We start from the raw sequence: 23,745 nt of genomic DNA on the forward strand, positions 1-23,745 counted from the left end.
ATCACATTGTTAAAAAAAAAATCATAAAAAAAACTTTGTTCTATGTATCAAATAGTTTTGTAAGTTTCGTGACTCCTTTTCTCTGCGAGAAATTGTATCTTAATAACTAAATTAATTCAACAAAAGCTGCTGAAATTAAAAAAAATTGAAGAATTTATTCTTTTAAAAGTATTATAGAGAATAAATAAATACAACGTAAGTAAACGGAAATGGAAAGAAGCAACAGTGTCTCCAAAATTTAGTCTACTCCATTTTAGCACTAAAATAAATAAATAAAATATGTCTTAATGCAAAAAATTCTATGTAATCATTACTTTATGGTTGCGTTCTTATTCGTTTATATTAACTTGTAAGATAGTTTTAAAAGTATAAATTTGTATTTTAGAATGAATAAAAAGAATACTCTCTCTAAATATGTTTTAAAGAAAACAACAACATTCTAAAAGTTCATTTATCTCATATAGCAGGAAATCATTCAGTGGATATCCACTAGAAGTCATCGCAAACATCCACGAAGATCCATGTGGTCGCCAATTGATCTACGGAAGGTCGAGTAGAAGTCTAAAAGCCATCCATAAACGGATATACCATAACTTTTACATGAATGGCATATGAATAACCTGATCCATAGCTTATCCTGGGATGGACGTCTCAGAGACAACCACAGGAATTGTTCCTGATCTGTTGGAAGACGTGTAACGAACATACTCTTTGTATATCGTTCGTATATGAACTCTATTATTTAGAATTTCGAATTTTTATATCCTCAATACATCTAAGAGTGTAAAAAAAACCAAATTGTTATTTCACTCTCACATTTATTGAGACCTAAAAATGCGAAATACTAAATTACTGAGTTTGTATATGAACGATATACAAAGGACAAGTTTGTTACACGTCTTCACTTACGTTTTTAAAAACTTTTCAGTTATACCTAAGCAAATGCTCTCGGTTTTTTTTTTATATATAAAATTTTAAAAGAATCGAATGTTTAAGATGATTTATAAAATTTTTCACCCACCTTACTGCTCAACGAATAAAAAAAAAATTGTCCCAATTACTAGATTTTTGGAATAAAAATGTGCATTTAAAGCATAAATGTAATGTAATTAGCATTAAATTTTTTTTTTTAAATCATGAATTCTCTTTGAGTTAATACTATGAACATGAAAAGATTTATCTATGATTTGAGTCAAATCAGTAAAAATCGCTTGTATGGTGATATTGACCATTTCATTAATGACTATTTGTTTATTTATTGACAATTTGATTTAATGAATAAATGCATAAACTGATAAACATTTTTAATGTTTGGTCAATTATCTAGACTAAATTTAATATAATTAGTGAATATAACTTAATGTAATCATACCTAGAGAAGTACTAATGTGTTTAAAAATTAAATTACAAATCAGAAGCATACAAAACTTCCTGATTTTATCCCTAAATGTTATTCACAATAAAATGATTACAAAATGAAATATTTCATTATAAGAAATGCACAATAGTGAGTTGAACTTTCATAGATTCTTATTTTCACATTATAATGGGGAACAACATGGGTGCATAATTACCTCTTGCTAAGCCAGGTTCTCTACCTCACGTAAATTAGTCTCTAACAAAATCATAGAGCTCTTTTACTGATTTTCTTTGATCGCAATCTTTTTGGAGAACGACAGAAAGTAGATGTCTTTTAAGAACTTGAATGAATAGCTTCCCTCTTCCTAATCTACTTTTAAGTTGGCCTATAAGCCTTTTCTATACCTATCTCCATTTGGAAAAAAACTTTTAATCAACTCCTCAGCAATTTTTCCTGTCACATTGTATAGCTTGTGATAGAAACGAAAATTTATCATGATTCTCCAAATTGAGATATTTATCAATTTTTTGAAATTTTCCCCAAAATCTAACCAGTTTTTGTTATCTTCAATAAAAACTGGGCGTTGGATTTTAGGATAACGTAACAATGTATTTGTTGTTGTTGTTAATTTACGTCGCACTAGAGCTGCACAATGGGCTATTGGCGACTGTCTAGGAAACATCCCAGAGAATGATCCGAAGACATGCCATCACAATTTTGATCCTCTGCGGAGGTGATGGCACCCCCGCTTCGGTAGCCCGACGACCTGCGCGTGAAGTCGAGCACTTTACGGTAGCAGAGTTTCACGAGGACCAATATCGCACACCCTCGGTCCCCAAGCAGACTGATCCAAGTGGTCAACCACCCGCACACGGACTGTAGCCAGTGATGCTTGACTTCGGTGATCTGCTGGGAACTGTGTCTTAACGATCAGTCCACTACGGGACACAATGTATTTGTAACAATGTAATGTTGACAAAGCTTTCTCACCAAATACAGATTCTTCTTCCGCAGAAGTCGCGAATATTATAAGTTTGTTCTAAAAATCGCCAACGATCCATAAGTGTTTCCGATTCATCAAATTCAGCCTCGTATGTTGTTTCATCAACTTCATTAGCATTAAGATTACCTCTGTTTTTTATTTCAGTGTCTATCAATAAGTTCGCTGTTTGTTCAATAAGTTTAAGTTTAATTAAATTGTCATTAGTTTCTTCTTCATCAAAATCATTGAAATTCTTAAAGAATAATCTTCGATATTGTGTTGAATTGAAGACTTCTTTAATCCGTCAGTATTTTTAGAAGCTACATTAATGAAAAACAAATTTTTACTCTAATAAATAGTTTAAAAATGTAGATTTGACGGTACTGCAAAGACGCCAGCAAATGTTTCTAAATTAGGTAGACATCAAAGCAAAATATCAAGAAGTAATCATAAAACACTTTATTTGACTACAAATACAGAATATAAACGAACAATGACGAACAGACGATAGACACTTAACAAATATAATTTCGTGTAAATAACTTAATAAAATGGTATATATTAGCTTAAAAATCATGCTTCTCAAATAAATTATAATAGTAAATTACTCATTTATCATATTAAACTCGGAAAAGTACAATAGTAAATTACTACTATTACACTTTTATAACAGTAGTATAATAACAGTATAACTTATAACAGTAGTACTCTAAACTTTGAAGCTTTTAGAACACCAAAAACAATTGTTCTTATAGGTACAAATAAATGAGGTTGGTTTATTGATACAATATACATTTGCAGGCTTGTGTGCTCAATTAAGGCTTATAAACCTTTGTCAAGTGGAAGGACAGATAGCACAATACAGAGAAGGACATCACAAAGAATACATCCAGGGTTACGGCGGGATTCGAACCCGCCACCTCCACGCTTAACAGAGCGTTTGGCGTTCGATACCGCTCGGCCAGGGAGGTCCCTAAAAAAATGAGCTAAAGCGAGCCGTTTGCACTTACGTGAAAAGTAAATATTGTTTATGCTAACCTAGAAAAGAAGGTCTCAATTTTCTGCTGCCATGTTTCTTCTGATAATTAACCAAGATTGTCTGAAAAAACATCTATGTCGCATCAACGTGGTTCATGATCCCTTTTGCACATTGTGTTACCTCCACGAGGTTGTCTTCGGAAATCTATCTGGGAACGCTACTGAATTGCATCGCTCTTATTTATAGATTTATTCTTATTTTTTTGAAGCTCAATTGTCTTTTAATGTGCTATTAGAAACTTTCATTCGTAAATTTTGAAAGTTTTTCTTGTTGTTCTTTTTATTGTGTTTTTGTATTATAAATATTTATCGTAAATATTTGATGCCAAATTAAACTGAAATGCATTATGTATAAATTGCAAATAAATTTAAATAGTACTAGGAGGCTCCGCCCCCTACTCGCTAACGCTCGCCAACACCCAAGAATTGCTACGCAATCCTATGTGGTTCACAACGTGAACCATGGCTCGCTGCGCTCACTCGCCAATGAACACAATGTTCTAGCACAAAGACATAATATATTATCATCAAAGACATAGTATTTTATCATCAAAGACATAGTATTGTACTTATGTAGAAGAATTCTACCAATGTTCTTATTGGCTTTTAAAAAAGTATATTAGCTATTTAGATTGTACATGGTGGAAAAATCAAAACATTAGCTAAATAAGAAACATATTAACAAAATAAATTATCAAATATTGCTTCACTAATATTCTGCATTTTAAAGCGTGAAAATTCAATGCATAAATAAACGCGAAATATAAAAAAAATTCAATGCATTCAATACAAACACTTAAATGTTTTTTAGACGTTTAAGTAGCTCCCAGTAGAAAAATATCAATTCAACAGCCGCCTTTTAAAGCATTCTCACTTCAATTAATTAATTAATTCCTAATTGAGTTTAAATTAAATATTGTCATGTTTTTAGTGCATGAATCTGAATTGAACAACCTGATAATGCTCACTCTGGTTATTGTTATCTGGTTGCTCACTACGTGCTCTTGCGCGCCGAATGCAATAAATTAAAAATGAAAACTGTTGCCAGCGCGAGAAAAGAAATATCATCGGTTTTATTGATACATACATACGTACGTATTAGCGTTTTATATAATAAGATAGATTCTCTAAATGTGTTTATTCCTCAAGCTATTCATTTCACTTCAATCCTACGTCCGATTTTCAACTACGAGAAACATTCTAAATGACGTTTTTTGATAGTTGCTTCTTAGACGTCTCCCACGATACACAGCGTGTTTTATCAATACCTCCTAGAAAGGAATCAAGCCTCACGACGGGTTACTATAGGCGATGATGACGTAGTAGAGTTAGGCCCAGAGGGAAACCAGTCAGGGTAGCTATTTTTACGAAAAACTCCGAATCTGATCAAACGAGCCATTGGCGATATTCTCAAGTATTATAACCTGTGTCGGCATTCAGCCAATTGGCGAATATTTTTGATTTGAATTTGTAAACAACCGTGTGTGTTCTGGTGTCAACGTTCTTCGTAAAATTTATATTTATTCAACAAATGTTGTAAATGTCAGCATTAATTTAATTCTTAGTGTTATGGATAATTGCCAATGAGTGCTGTGTACCAAACTGCAGAGGATTTTACAAAGTTGATGGTACAAAAGCATTAAATTTTGGATTTCCCAATACGTAAGAAATGGCTTGCCGCCATGCCAAGAGATTTTGAAGTTGCAAAGAATTCTAAAGTGAGTAATATTTGTTCTTATTTTTAAAAATTTAATTATGCTTCTTTATTATATTTTTACTAAGAGTAAATTATTTTAAATTGTGGATAAATTATTTATAATAATTAAGTTGTTCTTATCAATCATATCGCAAACTATTGTAATATATAGTTATTTTTATAGAGTTTTATTTTATAAAAATATTAATAATTTTAGTATTTTATTAAATTTTTGCTCAAACTTTAAACATTTTTGTTTGACCATAATATATTGTAATTTATTTGATTATGAAATTTAAATCTATTAATTTTTCTACAAAAATCTATTAATTTTTCATACATGAATATAGTATGTACTATTTATTTTAAATGCACATTTAAATATTGTATTCATTTTGTTATAGGTATGTGAGATGCATTTCAAGGAAAATGACATTAGAAAAGAGATATTAAATGACATTAGAATTATTTTTAAATGCTACTGAAAGTTAAACATATATCAGTAAAATTTATGTTTACATTTTATTTATCATTTTTTGAATTTGCTATTTAATAAAATATTTATTATCTAAGGTTGCTTACTTTATTTTAGTTTATCAGTGTGACGGGTAAAAATTATACTTTTTTAAATGTTACTGAAAGTTTAACATATTTCAGTAAAATTTGTGTTTACATTTTATTTATCGTTTTTTGAATTTGCTATTTAATAAAATATTTGTTATCTAAGGTTGCTTACTTTATTTTAGTTTATCAGTGTGATGGTAAAAATTATACTTTTTTAAATGTTACTGAAAGTTTTAACATATTTCAGTAAAATTTGTGTTTACATTTTATTTATCGTTTTTTGAATTTGCTATTTAATAAAATATTTGTTATCTACGGTTGCTTACTTTATTTTAGTTTATCAGTGTGATGGTAAAAATTATACTTTTTTAAATGTTACTGAAAGTTTTAACATATTTCAGTAAAATTTGTGTTTACATTTTATTTATCGTTTTTTGAATTTGCTATTTAATAAAATATTTGTTATCTACGGTTGCTTACTTTATTTTAGTTTATCAGTGTGATGGTAAAAATTATACTTTTTTAAATGTTACTGAAAGTTTTAACATATTTCAGTAAAATTTGTGTTTACATTTTATTTATCGTTTTTTGAATTTGCTATTTAATAAAATATTTGTTATCTAAGGTTGCTTACTTTAATTTTAGTTTATCACTTCTAACAATCACACTTCCACAGGAAAAAAATACAAATTATAATCATGCTTTTGATATGTTTTTTTTTACTAGCTAAACCTTGTTTGAAGACTGCATTTGATTTTCTAAATTTTTTTAAGCTCATTTTATGTCATTGTTTATAAACAATTTCTATTTTATTTCGTATGCTCTAGTTCTAATAACATGCAAAACATAATCATTAAAATCCAAAATAATCATCTACTAAAAATGTAAGTATCATATTATAAAAATTAGACCCCTTTCTTAGTTTTATGTCAAAACTATAATAATAATAAATGTGTAAAATCCCTTTAAAAATATATTTCTTTGTTTTTAATCCATACATTTTATAACAAAAAGTTAGATAAAATTTTCCAATTTATAAAATAAAACTGATATTTAATGCTTAAAAATATATTTTTTTTCATTCACACAACAGTTATTTTTGTTAGAATTGATTTATTGTTAATCATTTCTGAAAACAAATAAATATATTAAGCATTTTTACACAATTTAAGAACATTTAATCTAGACAAAAAAAAAAATAATAATAATTTGTAGAAAGTAAAAAATTAGTAGAAGAGTAACGAAAAAGTGTCGAGAAACAGAAGGGAAAAAGAGAAGCTTCGTCAGAAGTGATCAGCAAATCTGGGCCTAACTGTATGAGTCATCGTTTTCCGTCCTTCGGCTTTCTTCAATCTAGGAGGTATTGGTTTTATCCGCATTACGTCTACAGAGTTATCTATAAGACGTCTACACTTAAGCCATTGTGGATTATCCCTAAATAAGCTATAAGAAAACGTCTAGTAGACGTCGGTATTCGATCCACGATGGGAAATTAATTCTGGACGTCTACTGGATAAATTGTGCTCTATGGGATATAATAAATAAAACAACTGTTATTCAAAAATATGATAAACTAACCTACCTATGAAATGTCCTTCCAGGGCTCGAAAAACAGTCCGTCCGCCCGTCCTCGACGGTCAAAAATTATCCGCGAACAACGAATTTCTCTAATCCGACGTCCGCGTGGACGGCCATTTTCCCGTTAATGTTCGTGATACATTTTCAATTTTTGTTATCTTACAAGAGTCTTGTAAGTTACAAGGCAGCAAAATGACCCACAATACAGCAACATACTGCGCATATATTGATGTTTTCTCTGTCTGGGATTACTGCAGCGGTTGAAAGGGGCTTTGCAGTAATAAACTTACAAAAAAACACAATACGTACTGGTCTTAAACAAGAAGCTTTAAAAGCAATTATGAACATCTAACTAAATGAAAAACCCCTTTCAGATTTCTGTTCAGAAACCTCTGTAAATCATAGGCTTGATTGTGGAACTGGCAAACGTCATATTTGATTCATTTAAAAAACGCAGTACCCTCGGATAACTTGACATTCCATATAACTTGACCATTGTCATTTAAATTATTACTGTATAATGTAATCCTGGAAACGACTAATTCATTGTGCAATTTATATAAATGTTTGTAATAAATAGGAGAAAATTATATTTTTATTTATTTAAAAGCGATGAGTCAGTTTCAACGGAGGACGAGTGCATTGTTGGACAAGCCGTCCTCGGGGACGGGTAAAATTTCTGAGTTTTTTCGAGCCCTGTGTCCTTCCATGGCCATCCTTTAAAAAATGTTACTGTACAATCATATGCAGCACAGTAATTAATATTTTTTATTTTTACTAATTTTAATATTTACATATTTTAATATTTTTACTAAAAAATTTCTGCATCGATTTTCTTCCATTGAAATAACAAGGGAAAACAGAAGGTCTTACATTTCCCTTTTTATTGGAATCCATTGTTGCAGAAAATTTTATTTATCTCTCTCGAAATCTTTGTTTTTTGTGCTCATGCCCTAAGTTGATGTTTAAAGTAAAATTAAAAAAAAGTATATAAATATGTAAAAATAAGATAGAGAGAGATTAGTATAGCATCTTATTATTTATCAGTTTAACCAGTTAGCATCTTAACATTTTTAAAGTAGGTAAAACATAATGAAAGAGTTCAGTAGTCATTCACAATTTGAATTGATATAAGGAAAGAAGGTTATGATTAACTAGTAAAATGGCTTCTCTTTTATATATTCTTATTCTATAAAACATTCTAATTTTCAAAAATAAATTTTTAAAGTAAAGTTTATTGTTTTTCATATCCAGAACATCATTTATATTGTTGTGATAAAAATTGTACTTTTAAAATTATAACAAAATGTGCTTACATGAAATTAGGTATAATAATTGCATATTTTATTAAGTGTTCTTTGCTTTATTGGAAAAATATATTTATAATAATATTGTAATATATAATTTATAAGAAACATTGATAAATTAGTAACATTTATGAGGGTTAATGAGCAAATTCTTCTAATTTTTTTTACTTAATTTAGTTTTAGAGAGAGAGAGAGAGAGAGAGAGAGAGAAAGAGAGAAGAGAGAGATAGAGAGAGCGAAAGAAAATATAAGTAAGAAATATGTAAAGAGTAATCTTTTTTAAAAAAATTTTAAAATAAGTTTCTCCCCCACTTTTAAAAAATTTTTTTTTGTAAAGGTATTTTTATTCAAGTCATGCTCTTCATCTAGTTTGATTACAACAAGTTACAAAAATATAGAATAGATCAATTAGAAGTCGTCAATGGGTTAAAAATAATATGACAATTAATGCAAAATTTAAATTTCCCACATGTTTTTAAATTTTTAATAGCATCTATAATTAATTTCAATAATGATTTGAAAACACTAAACATTAAGAAAAATTGAAAAATTTTCAAACACTTTTTAAAAAATAATTTAAATCATATAATGGGTTATGTTATTTGGAATATTGTATTTTAAAAATAAGATAAGAATATTAATCATGAAGAAGCAAAGCTAGATAAAAAAGAAGAAAGAAAGAGGTGATTTTGGCGTCTTGGCAACATTTATCAATTCCCATCCGCCAACCCTGTTCGCCGAGTGCAAAGGTACCCGACTGTGGATGACCTGAAGTTTCCAAACATAAACACGTCAACTTCATATGAGTTCGAAGCGTGCGGTAAAATTAAAAATGACATCCTATGTTTTATTCAGTTTCTAGTGCTTTAAGTCAACAACCCAAATCCTTATTTTATAGTGACTTTTGAGTACATTTGGTGGTAAGTCATCCTATCTTTTCAGTATTTATTAAACTAGTTTAATGTTATCTTTGATCGCTTTCTTTATCTCATTCTTCAAATCTCAGCACAAAAAGTTTGTATGTAAACAAAACACTGAATAGCAGTATTAATTTTTTTTAAATTGTAAGTATTTCTTTAATATTTATTAAAAATTTCTTTAATATTTATTAAGTATTTCTTTAATATTTATTAAATATAAGTATTTCTTTAATATTTATTATTAAAAAAATGATTCGTACTTCACTGATTGAGGTACTTTATTACTATATTGGCCGATAGTTATTATTTGTTGGCTTTTTACTGCTTGCTTAATTTGGTACTTTAAGTATCTGTATACAAATCTTACGTATAAACAAAACACTGAATATAGATATTTTCTACATTTTTAATTAAATTATAAGGTTTTTCTTTTCGTTAATATTATTATTATTAAATCGAAGTTAATTAAAATACTTTACTGATTGGTTTATTTTATTGTTCGATAATTTGCTTTCATTTGTGGGATTTTACTGTCTTCGTAATTTGGTGCATTCATAAAAATGTTATATATAAATAGAATACTGGATAACAGTATTAATTTCGACATGAATTTGCTGCATATAAATCGAGGCATTAATTTTTGATGAAACAGAAAATCTTAATTTTGTTTAAAATATAAGAAAAAAACACTTTAAATTTTTTAAAAGATATATTTTTCCAATATTTATATTTTAAATTATAAAGATTTTAGTTCTTTAATATTATTATTATATTTAAAAAATATTGATTGATACTTTATTGATTAAGGTACTTAAATATTTTATTGGCCGATAATTATTACTTGTTTTCTTCCATTTTCTCCTTTTAATTTAAGAGATTTTTTTTCTTAAATATTATGATAATTTAATCAGTAACTAATATTTAACTGATTATGTTAATTCTTCACGAAGTGTAACCCTTTTAAGTCATCTGAGGAGATAGTTAAATGTAATTTTTTTATTATATTATATTATTAGAATTGAAGCCACATTTTTAAGCTGTTTCATTTCTCAAGAACTAGACGATCGATTTTGCGTTTTATAATTTAAAATTACATTAGTTTAAAATTTTTTAGTATCTTACAATTCTTAAATGTATCGATCATTATCAAATAAAATAGGAAATAAATATATTTATAAGAAGTCTATATTGTTTAAACGAATGCATATAAAAATATATATTGTATAAATAAATTTAATGATTGTGTTAAAAAAATGTTTTCGATTCTCTTAAAAACTGCCCGAAATGCAGAAAAAGTGGAATTTATATTAAGGGCTCGAACTGTCGATCGTTTCCTTTACTATGTTAGGATTGCATTTTACAGCTAACTTCCATGTTTTGATGAACTAAAATCAAAAGGTGTCTTAAAAAAGTATGTTTAATAAGAGAAGGCATATTTTTTATATGATTTCTTAACTTAATAGTTAGATCTACTTAATTGCATATTTGAGGTTCAACCTTTCAAGTTCGAACCTAGTTCTTGAAAATCTGATCATTTGAGCAAAAGTTATTCTGGATGATATTTATTTTTCGTACTATCAATTAATTTAAACTGAAATAAGTAGTTATATTAGTTTACACTGTATTGGTTGGTTGTTAGATATATTCAGTTAGTCCTTCATTTTATAAAACTCTAAAATGAAAGATAGTACAGTATACTCTCGATATAAAGTTGAAGGGACGTTAAAAAAAATTTCGAGATAGCGAGTTTCCGCGAGAACAAGTTCAGAACTAAATATGTTCTAAAAAGTAAAAAAAAAAAAAAAATCCAAAACATTGCTCTAAAAGTCTTGAAACATAAGAATAATAACTATTAAATATGTAAATGATAGTTGACTATAAGTCTAAATAGAACAATGATAATTTTGTTTTAAAAAGTAAGGCAAGAACAATTATGCATTAAATTGTGATTTTTCCGAAAAATTCCTTTTCAAATTCCTTTAAAACTTCGTCATATCAAGGTTTTGAGAAAAATCCTTCGACATAGGAATTCAAATTAACATTAGGTGGATATATAATGGGAAAATATTTTTTAACATAACAAGGATTCCGAGATATCGAGAGTAGCAATTGAATTCTATCAAATGTAGGTAAAAGTGCTTTTTAAATAATTTAAATTTTAGTTTGAAACTCGATACTCTATTTATACTTTTAAAGATGAATAGAATACTGTGAATTTATAGTCAAATATTATTTTAAATGTCACGAAAACATTATTTTATAATATAAATCCCCGGTATATTGTAAATACCGGATAAATATCTAGTGAAAACTATTATCAACATCGATTATCGAAAACCAAATATTGAAACCCAATTTAATTTGAAGTTCACTTGTCATTTTTAAAAGACATGCATTTAATGAATAAAAAACTGCAGATCTAAATCAAACTATCTCTCCCCAGACAACAGTTTTGTTACTCACCTGCTGCAAATTTTACAAAAATATATCAATAGACACACACAAAATTATTATTTTACTACGCTAAAAATATTTTGTAAGATTTCTGATGTGCCGGCCTGGTGGCCGAGCGGTTAGCGTGCCTGACTGCGAAGCCATAGGCTGCAGGTTCGAATCCCGCTCTGGGCATGGATGTTTCTCTCTCTCTTTGTGCTGTCCTCTGTTGCGTGTGTGTATGATGTGTGAATGTGGCCCACCCTATAAATGGGTTTGTGGCAGTGTGGCGTGGGTAATGTTGCTCGCCTCCGTGACTTTGGTACGCAGGTGCCCACTGGGTAACGCGAAATGAGCAACAATTCTGGCATAGTATAGCAAAGATTCAAATTCAGTGCCTGCCATTGGAAAAAAAAAAGATTTCTGATGCAGGTTTTTAAAAATATCGTAAACCGGGAGTAGGTAGTTGCCAAATTTAGTTAACTTACAAAAGTTTAAAATTTTACTATCTATTCCTACGTTTACAAAACAATATTTTAAATCCCTAAATAGCTTTTGACTATCTGTTGTATTGTTAAGTTATTAACCAAATGATTTTTAAATTAAAGTTTAGTTTTCGTTCAAATCCTTTCAAAGCAATTTTAAAAATTTGTTTTTAAAAAATTGAAAATGTTTAAATTAAATAATAAAAAAGACACAGTGAACTGTCTTTTTTTCTTTGAATCATCTTAAATAGGTAAGTTTTAAAAATAGGTTTTTGGGTTTTCGACTCTCAATGTTCAACTCAGTAGCCCTGTAATTTTGAACTGACTCAGAAGATAAGGGAACTCCTATAGGTTTTTAATGGAACTTTTTAGACTTTGTTGATTGAACTATATAACTCGCATTTACGTTGCAGGGAGAGGAAAACCAAGAGGGCAAGAGGATTCTATCCTATGATCCGTCTATCACTGTGAATGTTCACCGTGGTTGGCCAACACCTCCTAGAAAAGAGCAGTCCTCAGCACGGGTTACCATAAATATCCTTTAGTAGTCCAAACGTGTAATGACATATTTCGTATTTTCAACCACTGCGCAGCTTAGTACCCCGAACGTAATGACATCTTTCGTATTTTTCATCTACTGTGCAGTTAACTTCGTCACATCGGACTACTAAACTGATCCGTGCTGAGGCCTTCCTACTTCTAGAAGGTGTTGGGTTGGCGCGAGCTGAAGGCAGAATTCATATCGACTAGTAAATGATGGGATTCGAACCTGAGTCAGTGTTAGACGGTAATAAGCACCCATTTACTGAACACATTACAGGGTCAGAAACTTTACAAAATGATGAATTATAGGACGCAACAGAACATTCCTAAAATAGGAATTTAATAAGTTTAAAAAAAATTTAAATCCTGTTTTTTTTCGGAAAAAAAGACAAAAAAGTATATAAATTACAAGATTTATTAATTAATGTTAAATCCATCTATAGAAAGGTCACTTGAATGTAAAGTTCATTAATAAAATATTTAAGTGATTACTAGTTGACGTTATATTATTTTAAATCCGGTAGATTATGAAATTATTTCACTCTTTTAGAGTAGTTATAATGCTTTGAAGTTGCGATTGAAGTTACTTTAATGTTTATCCTCACCAATGTATTTTAAGTGCAAAAATCATATCAGGGGTCTGTCCAGACATTTTGTGAAAGGTCCTGTTTTTGTAAAATTGTGAAAAAATAAGTGGTAATTTGTCAATATAAAATAAACGTTAAGTTGCATTCTCTCAACCAGGGTTCGACTTTTGTAAATTTGTGAAAATAGTCCTGTTATTGTGAAAAAAAATTTCAGAGTTTTTTAATTGTAAATAGATACAAGATTATACCCAACACTGTAAAATTATAATTAAAAAAAAATTTAATTTTCAAAAATAAACAGCAATTGCTGCTACTAAATTAGAGGTGCAACATATACAAATAGTATTTGATATTTAGCCTAATATTGCTGAACGCGGGATATTCATTTCGGACGAATAAAGGAAGAAGCGTCTGCCGAAGACAAAACTTAGTTCGTTTACATCTGTCTTTCACTCCCCCCCCCCCTTGGGAAGGGTTTATTCAATTAACAAAACAATAATGAAGATAAACAAATCTGTGACCGGTCCGATTAAAAAATTAATTATTTTTCGAAGGGTCCGTTTTTAAGTTAAAATAGTTTGTGTAGGGTCAGTTTTTATTAAAAGATATTTTGTGAAGGGTCCGTTAACGGACCCAAATTTCTTGTAAACAGACCCCTGCATGTAAAAAAAATCACTTAGCGGACATGTGTGAAATTTGTGATATTTATTGCAGAATAAATTTGCGTTTTTACAAATACTTTTTTACTCTTAAAACTTAATCGCAGTAAGCAATTGATAACTTGTATATTTATATCAAGCTCTTAATGGAGAGAATGCCTGAGGCAAAATGCATACTATTTATGTTTAACCTTTATTGACTCTAGGAGAGTTTATAATCCCACCTTGCCTTTGTAAGGAATCTTATCTTAGAAAAGTATCTCGTAGAGATAATTTCATTTTTATCAGCCATTTTCCTAAATTCAGACAACTTTTAGCAATTGTTTATGTTTTTAAATCAAGATTATTACAGTTCTAAAAGCGTTTTTACAGACTGTCGTGACTGTTTTATAAAAAGGTATAAAGAAACTATTGATAGATTGATATCTTTTATTTATTTCAGGTAAAACTATGAGTTAGACAAATTCAGTTGCGTAGAAGTGCCATTTACTAATATATGATATAGTCATTATTATTTTAATGAAAAACACAAATTATTAGTAAAATATTTATTAGATACTATACAAATTTGTTATAATTACATTTTTCTAACTAAAAACGGATAACGTTTACTAAGAAATGGCGGGAAAGGCTCAAATGTGTACTGTGAAAAAAGTTAAATGAGACTGACGACATTATTATTTTCGGAAATGTGAACAGTGGTTATTCCTGATTTTTTGTAAAGGGTCCTTTTTTTGTGAAAAATCTATTCATAAATTTGTGAATCTGTGAAAGAAAGATCCAAATTTTGTGAAAATTCACAACAACCAGACTCAAACTTTCTGTGAAGGGTCGGTTTTTGTGAAATAGTGAAAAATCAAATTTTTTTGTGAATCTACTAAATTTAAGGTCCCATTTTGCGAAAAAAACACAAAAAATAAATAAATAAATAAATAAAAAAAAAACACTTTTTTTCAATGAGTTTAATTTTAAAATTATGAATTAAAGATGTCATTGACTCCGTTTTTCAAAAGAAAAATTTTGTGAAAGGTCCCTTTCTTCGTTTAAATATTTTGTGAAGTGTCAGTTAACGGTCATAAATGTCGCTTTATTGAATCACCCATTCTAATTGGAACTTTTTATAAACTTTAAATTTGTCATTGTGATTCATTATAAAAGTAGTCAGTTAGAGGAAGCTCATCAACTTATTGTCAATTGGAATACCGTGAAATGACCTTCGATGAAATTCATTATCTACCTGAAAAAAGTTCGTATTGCCTTCGGAATTATTCGTCACATGCTAGGTCACAATTATTGCCTTCATGATGAAATACGTGTCGAAACTGAAAGTGGAACTGCCACTTTTTTTAACATGTATGATAATTTTGTACTTTTACAAAACTATGAAGTTTCATTTTTCCTTCAAAGCTTAGGGTAAATATTTTTTTAAATAAATTATCCGATAAATGCAATTTTTAATTGTCTTACATTTGATTGATAAAATAATACATATGTCATATAATATTGTGTACAAATGACTTTCAAAAATTGTTTTAGACATTGTCAACAGATTGGTTTGAAGTTTCCAGTAAAAGTTTACATTGTTAAAAACAACTAATTTATAAAATTTCAGAAAAGTTTTTTAAAATTTAAAAAAAATTAAAATTTGAATTATTTTGTTTTTATATTATTCCTCTCGTCAGAAGTTTTGTTAAAACGACAAAATTCTTTCAAAATGCTATAGGTAGGATAAAAAAAAACTGTTGGGAGTAGTTTTTCTATTTTTTGCTATCGAAACAAATAACAGTAAAGAAGTAGTTAAGAAACAGCATTTTCGGAAGAAAATCATCAGATCGCAATAAAAGATTCATAAATAAATGTAATACTAATCACTAAAGTAAAAAAAAAAAAAAACTTTTCGAGCAACGTGTTAATAACATTCATTCATAAGTATGTAGTATCAAATTCTTTGCTCAATAGAATAAAAATTCATTTCGCTGGATCAGTTTGAAATTCAGAAATTTTCAACAAATGACATTTTGAAAAAAAAAAATTTTTTTCCCTATATATTGCAAATTCTACTTTTGAACAAATATTTCCTTTTTTTAATATAAATAACTGTAAATATGATTTTATGAACTATTTAAATAATTAGATGCAGTAAAATTTACACAAGTAAACACAATTTTCAAAAACGAGCAAGAATGTACCTAGCTGCAGGCAAGGTGATGTGAACAAAAAGGCGTCGTTGAAGCAAAAATCGCCAAAACTTTGTTAATTTTGCTTCGATTCAAAAAGTATTCGTTTTAAAATGTTCAGATAAATGCCTAGATATCGACAATATAAAAAATAGAAAATGATTTTTGTGATGAATTTTCGTTCATTTGAAAGTTCGTGACCTAATACTAACTTCAACTGAATGCGAAGAACTATGAAGTTCAATTTTTTTTTCTTTCAAAATGTGAAAGTTTCTATAATTTCTTTCGCTTGAAAATCCATTTTAATTTCTATCTTTTATTTTTTATATAAATTCAATTATCTTATAAGTTTAAAAATTACATAAGTATAAAATGCATTTGGTAATTCAGCGTTTCGGTCCATGCGTGACACATGAAATTAATAAGTATCAAAATAAAAAAAACTAATTTAAAAGCATGTCAGTATGTATTTATGCCTAAAATTTCTTATTATCAAATACGTTTGCATTAAACTAATTTTGTTAAACATTCACAAAAATACTCATTCTAATTGCCCCTACATTTCTGTCTAAATAATTACTATTTTGTTATTTATCCCTATTTGTTCTTAAAGAATATATTTTTAGTGTAAATTAGTTTGGTAAATACTTCCAAAAAAATGGCAGCATAAAATATTGAATTTACATTAGCTGTTATTATTTTAGTGATTTTTTAAATTGTTACTGAGTTCAATACAATGAGCTTAATTGATTTACAGAGTAAGCTTTAACTGCCCTACTGGTATTTTTCATATCATACAAATGTCTGATTGTAACTAGGGTTGTAAGTTTATCGCAAGAAGAAAAAAATTCGCATAAGATTCCTCAGAAATTCTAAAACTTTCTCTGGAACTCATACAAAAATATATAGAGTGTTAATAGTTTGGAAACGGTCAAATATCTCGTGAAATATACATCGGATCGAAAAAGTGAAAATTGAAGCAACCAATAATTTTTTTAAAAGCTATTCAATGATACCATGAGCTAAAAAATGAATAAATAAATTAAAATAAAAATTTTCAATATTTTCATTTTTTTTTTTTTTTTTTTTAAAATAGCCTATAAAAAAATTAAAACCTGTCGATTTTATGTGTGTATTCTATTTTAGTTCTTCTCGGTTGCAGTGCCATCTGTGAAGCAAAATGCATTAACCCACAGGTCAAATAGTTACTTTTTTTCTGGAGAATCCGAATCAACAATATGAAATATGGATTCATATTTAAGATTTTATAGTCCCCTTCCCTACACTTTCTCTTCCGGGAGGGAATGGAAGATCGAGTTAGATATCATTGGATATATATATATATATATATATATATATATATATATATATATATATATATATATATATATATATATATATATATATATATATATATATATATATATATATATATAATATATATTAAGCGCTTTATTTTCTCTTTTTTGTTCCGATATATATTTCTCAAGATATTTGTCCTTTTCTAAACCTTTTTCTTTTATTTTTTTTTTTTACACTCTATATGTGCTGAAAGACTTGCCCATGCATAAAATAAAAGCATGTAAGAGCTGAAAAAATTGTATAAATTAAAATACATTTTCTTTTTGTTTTCTTATGGCATTTTAAGAAGGCATGGTATCTTTATTTATTTATAATCAAGAGAATGAAAGACCACCTTACGTTATAGAATTTGGGCTAATTCAAAACTATTTTCTTGTCTTTTTGTTATTCATCAGTTTTGAAGCTTCAAAAATGTACTAATTGTTTTTAAAATCTTAACAAGACTAAATAAATAAAATAAATAAATAAAAATAAACAACCAAAAAATCTTAAATGTTTAATTTTTGTATAAATCGTAAAATTTCGAACAATTCGCTTTTTTTTTTTAAATTTTGAATTTTAGAATGAATATTAGTAGAAGTAATATGATAGAAATTCGCGACGTGACACTATTGCAACCCTAATTATAATTCCCATTCCAAGTGTGAATTAAGGGCGTGACTTATCATTGTCTTATTGTCATTAAAGATCTCTTAGTGACACACAGGTTTTCCGAACTTATCTAAATAAAGTTATCTACTATCTGAAATACTCCAGTGTCTGATCATGTTGACTAGATGTTAACTGATAATGCGTTCTTGAAAAGTCCTTTATTTGACTTGAGAACTGTGAAAATGCATCCCGTCGGTAACAACGTTTTTCAGTTAAGAAATTTGTACACTGAAGATAATATTTGCATAAAATGTTTGATGTTGAAACTTCGTTTTTATGTCAGCGGCAGTTTTTAGAAAAGAAAAAAAAAATATTAATTTACACATTTACGAGTACTTTTAGAACAATTTTTATTGTTTTTTTACTAATTTCAATCTAACACTTATGGTAAGATTTAATCATCAAAAGGAATTTCAACAGTCTCAAAGCAGTCGTAATAATTTCAAAACTGTCTTAACAGTCTCAAAACAGTCTAAGAAACTTTATATTAGTGGCATTTATCTTAACCTTTTAAGGACGGGATAGTCATAAATGTATTCGCACGGAGTCAGAATCAAGATAGTAAAAAATAAAAAGTGGTAGCTACAATGGGTGTTAGCTAATTTGACAGACTTATTTTTGCTTTCACTTGAAATCTGACACATCCAATCCTTGTGTGTTAAAAGTGTAACTCATACCTGCCAACCTTTACGTATTTTACATAAAATTTTATTTCTGTATTTAAAGTGGTAGTAAAATGTATGCTTCCGTGCATTTATAACCCTATTTTATAACCTTTTTTATGCACCACTATTTTTTTAAAAATTAATCATTTATGTTAATATGTAGTACTGTTTTGATAATCCGCATAAGCTAGTTCAAAATACTGTGTATGTTTCTGCCTAAAATTGTAATTTAAATTCCATTTTACTACCACTGGGGAAAATCATCCTCGAAATGATTAAAAGTTGGCAGGTATGGTAACTATACATTTTTTAATTCGCACTAAGTAGTGGTGATTTAAAAAAAAAAAGCAAACTATTATTATCCCTCCCACAAATAAACTGCTATAAAAATAGTTTGCTACCAGTTTAATATTTTTTTATCCTGATTATCGACACCCTGAGAATGACTCACCCGTCTCGAAACATATATGACCCGTCTGTCTCGAAAAGGTTAAAGTAGTAAACAACCCGTAAAATAATAGAGCTCTCTAGGCAGACAATTCCCCGAAAAACGCATTTGAAAATTTAAGCATACTTAAAATACTAGTTAAATTTTTGCTTCTTTATTGGCGCGGTAATCGGCAGACAAAGAACTTGCCTAACAACGAGACGTGCAGGTATTAAATCTTGCATTGGGACTGTTTTTTTTCTTCTGTTAACAAACAGAATTAATTTACTTTTAATTATTTATTTTTTAATTAAAGATTACTTGACTCTGAAATTACGGTATTTTTTCCCTTTTTTCAACGAAGATTCTTCTATATACAAATGGTAATAATTTAAAAATAAATTATTCTGTTTTTATTTTAATTAAATAGATATTACTTGACATTTATATTCCACTAATAGTAATAATTTTTCACTAAACGGACACCGGTTGAAATAATATTTGTAAACAGTGGCTATAATAATTACTGATAAGTTAGGTTTTAAAGCGATTCCTCCGAAGTGTTCTAATCTGGTACAACTTTGTGGAGTTTATTTTTATAGACAGGAACATGACGAAAAATTCACAGCCCATGTAAAACTGAAATGCAGGCATTTTATGCAAATTCATAATCATCTTTTAACTTCATTTTAGTTATAATATTAAAACATTAAAAAAATTTTTTTTTAAATATTTTGTGGGGAAAAAAATATTTTCGAAAAAAGGTGTAATCTTTTAAAATATCGCGCTTTGGAAATTAAAATAATAAGAAAAGAAAAGCCCTGCTGAAGTAATATATATTCTCACGAATTGTCGTGACAGAAAAGGAAGCATAAATCATTGAGAGAACAAAGTGAGTTATAAAACGTCAAACACCGTTATTCGATTTGAAATCTCATAAATATGTCTAACAAATGAGGCCTTTTCCTCGAATATTACAGGAATAGGAAACAAAAATTTGTCTGAGGGGGAAAAAAACCTATAAAGCAATCTCGTCCTATTGGATTTTAGGTAATATTTTTTAGAACAGTTCTGGATGAGCAGTAATTTAATTTTGTGCATCGCCCATTTCCAGATTTTTTTTTTACTAATCAAAAATTTACTTTCGATTTAGTTGATCAGGATCCGAAGCACAAAAATCTAATAATTTTATTTTTTTAAATTTTATTACTATTACAGGGAGCTTATAAAATAAAGATGTTGAGAGGCTCGCCTGAGTGGTATGTAAGAAATTTGGATTCGATGCTCAGAGCACTTCCCATTTCTAAATAAAATAAAATAACTACTAAGGAACGAAAAATGAGTAAAATTTGGTGCTTGAAACATAATATTGTAACTGCCTTGTATTTGTACTAGAATTTCGATTATATTGAGCTACACACACCACCCAATCATAGGACAGGTACCTGTTTTAAGTGCTATATCTCTTAAGGGCCATGGTAAGAATATCACGTTTTTGGCCCCTGTCAAAAGAAAGTGCATAAAGTTGCCCCTCTCTCCAAACTTCTACGGTCGGAAATAATGCACTGCAAGTAGTGAAACTGTCGCTACTTTTTGTTGTAGTTTGTAGTGTAGTATAGCGCTACTATCTAAAAAAATAGTGTCGTGAGTAATGTGATATAAAAAAAAAACAGTACGTAGTTTGTAGTGATTTCTGGCAACTACTTTTAACGTTAGTTTAGAATAGTAACACGGCGTAGTAGTAGTAATAGTAACACGGCGAAAAATTTCCTCTAACGTAGGAAATTTTTCAAATTTGATAGTTACAAATCTTCGCGGGTCTGTATGACCCCGTGGCTGAAGCTGAGCGTTAACATGAATCATGTATAACTAATATTTAAACTTTTTTTCTTTCCAACGCCCACTTGTGTTAACATTCGTCAATTCAGGCATATACAGGACAGTTTTGTTGGCCTCTCTTTCAGGGGCACCCTATTAGGTGGGCCAGCGTCACTCCCACAGTGAGGGCAGATAGTACAAAGAAGAAAGAACATCCATGCCTTGCCCGGGATTTGAACCCAGAACCTTTCTGATGCAAGGACAGTTCCCTGACCCCAACACTGGCCGGTCGGCATATTTAAACTAGCTAATACGAAAAATAGATAAACTGTCATTTTAGTCACACTTTCACGTGCGAATGTACAATCTTAAAACATGGATGCTATTTTAAAGGAAGGGAACGTTCTTTCGACGTTTTCTTAATTTCTTAGAGGAAATAAGAGAGCATTAAACAATTAAAAACTTTCAAGTATTGGATCATTTTGCATTTCTTAAATTAAAAATTCGCTGTCGAGAAAGGTACAAAAAGTTGAAGGTTATAGGAACGAATTCGAATAAAAAATGTTTTGTAATAACAAATTAGGTCATGTAAACATGAATAAATATTTCTTGAGTATTCCCTCACATTGAATGTAAGTTGGTTTCCATAAAGTAGTGAAGTAGTCACTACAATTCCAAATTAGTTTGTAGTCCCTACATTAAAAAATGTAATCGTGGTTAACTACATTTGTAACAGAGTAGTTGTAGTAAACTACAAAAATAATGTAGTTTTTCTAACCACTACCCACAACACATATGAGGACTTAACATATGGGGATAGATTTAATGTGCATATATAGGCCGCCGGTTGTTCAGCCAGGATCGAACTCATATCGAGCCAACTTGGCAAATTCTATTAGATACTATCAAATAAAAAAAGCTATTTAAATCGTCAACTTTTTCAGTGTCGTACATTTAAAGAGTTTAGAAATAGAACCCGCATATTCAACAATCTGCCTGTACGATAAATTGTTTTACATTTCGCCTTGTATATAACATGTTATAGGATTCTAAACACCTCACGTTAATTTATGTGCACCCTCTAATATTAAAAAATTATGTTACTAACATATATACGCATATATGTTACTGTGAATGACCGAAATCAAGAGAATGTCGACTTTCACTAGGGGATGCCACCCATCACATAGTCGCTTTGGTGAATGTCCGAAATATTTGTTATATACGATTTAATATTAACTTATTTGTTGATATTATTATATTTATTCGATATTTTATTATCTGCTGAGGATTGATTAGGACAGTTCGGAGTACCGGTTAAGTGCATAGTAGGCAGTGTCACTTAACTAGACCTAGTATATATTTTGTACATTTACCAAAGCGACTATGTGATTGTCAACATTCACCGTTGGAAGTCAACAACCGCCCATTTCTGTCATTTACAGTAACATATGTTATCAAAATTTCTTTATCAAGTAATTACCTTTTATAAAAAAAAGTATCTCAATTTTAATGCAAAATGAATTTTCCTTTCTCCCCTGTATTTGAACTTCAAAGAATTGAAGAAAGCTTTTTTCTGTGATTGTTTTTTCCAGACTTCAAAACGATGCATTCTCCAAATTCGGTTTTAAACATACTTTATTTCAATAATTTAATGTGTCTCAAGGAAAACTTGAATTTATATTTCACATTTCAGTACTTAAATTTATAAAATTGATAAATCTGCCTTATAAATTTAAGAAAATCTTCTTATTTTTTTTTTGTTAATCTAAGAGTCAAATTATAGATATTTTTATTTAACACAGTGTTTCTCAAACTTTTGTGTACTCTTTCTGAATTTTTCGTTACGCTGTGTATCACTAATAAAAAAATGAATGTATTTTTTACTATAAAAAAATTGCCCAAAAGTTAAAAATCACAACTGGCTGTAGGCACCACTATTTATTAACTATTAACTCTACAAAAAATTGCCAATTGAAAAATAAGTAATCGTAAATTTTCATGGCTAGCTTTATTTTTAAATAAAATTTTTTGAAATTTTCGTTTGTTGCAAGATATTTCGCATAAAAACGCGTACCCCCGCTAAACTGTTCCCATATCCCTGGGGGTACGCGTACCTTACTTTGGGAAACACTGATTTAACATAACAAACAAATTAACGGACAAACTGACAGGTTAGATATTTTTATTTAACATAAATTGAAATTATTAGTTTTAAGGCATTTTATTTTTAGCAGCATCGCAGTTTAGATGCGTCAAATATTTAAACATTTTTAAATAGTTAATAAAGCATTTTTAGAACATTTTAGTGTGCATATTAAAAGATACAAGAGACTCACAATAATTTAAATAAAAATACCGATTACATAATATGAGGTTCAAATATCACTTAAGAATGTTTTTGAAAATTTAGGACTGCCTCCCTTTGACCCCATCTCCACATGAATAAGAAATTTCCAAATTTCTCTCCTGATTTTTCCTAAAAAAGTTACA

The 23,745-nt window shown here is 28.9% G+C and overlaps 1 protein-coding gene and 1 long non-coding RNA gene across 3 annotated transcripts in view; both read left to right on the forward strand.

The window, feature by feature from the left end:
- The first annotated feature begins 4,681 nt into the window (after window positions 1–4,681).
- LOC147803140 (uncharacterized) lies at window positions 4,682–6,264 on the forward strand. The gene is made up of 2 exons (XR_015429796.1): window positions 4,682–5,098; window positions 5,481–6,264. It is a non-coding gene; the product is annotated as an uncharacterized LOC147803140 (long non-coding RNA).
- Window positions 6,265–9,257: 2,993 nt separating this feature from the next.
- The window catches only part of LOC107447646 (sterol O-acyltransferase 1), a 59,611-nt gene continuing 45,123 nt past the window's right edge, over window positions 9,258–23,745 (forward strand). The window contains exon 1 of one of the 2 annotated variants that reach the window (XM_087153468.1): window positions 9,258–9,445. The gene's annotated coding sequence lies outside the window, so the exon portion shown is untranslated. Of the gene's footprint in view, window positions 9,590–23,745 lie in introns of both variants that reach the window. The other variant, XM_087153469.1, reaches the window with a different exon arrangement.

The sequence above is a fragment of the Parasteatoda tepidariorum genome, chromosome 10 (genome assembly GCF_982258835.1).
Source record: "Parasteatoda tepidariorum strain Cologne lab strain chromosome 10, Ptep-v5.0, whole genome shotgun sequence".
In the NCBI taxonomy this organism is placed as follows: domain Eukaryota; kingdom Metazoa; phylum Arthropoda; class Arachnida; order Araneae; family Theridiidae; genus Parasteatoda; species Parasteatoda tepidariorum.